Source organism: Kogia breviceps, chromosome 9 (genome assembly GCF_026419965.1).
Source record: "Kogia breviceps isolate mKogBre1 chromosome 9, mKogBre1 haplotype 1, whole genome shotgun sequence".
Taxonomy (NCBI): Eukaryota; Metazoa; Chordata; class Mammalia; order Artiodactyla; family Physeteridae; genus Kogia; species Kogia breviceps.
This window is the reverse complement of record NC_081318.1, coordinates 115322852-115323060: the sequence shown is the minus strand read 5'-3', so window position 1 is coordinate 115323060 and position 209 is coordinate 115322852.

Below are 209 nucleotides of genomic sequence, written 5' to 3'. Positions count from 1 at the left end.
GGGGCTGTGAGCAGGCGGTGGCCACAAAAGCCTCCAGCTCTCAGACCTCAACACTAGGCGGATTTTCGGGTAGGTACATTGCACCTTGACAAAAGGTGAACAAATGCCGATACCCAGGCCCTTGGGGCAGGAGCCTAGGCAGCACTTCTTCCAAGTGTGACCACGCTGTGATGTGAACCACTAAGCCAGCTTCCAGGCTTAGCCCGCCA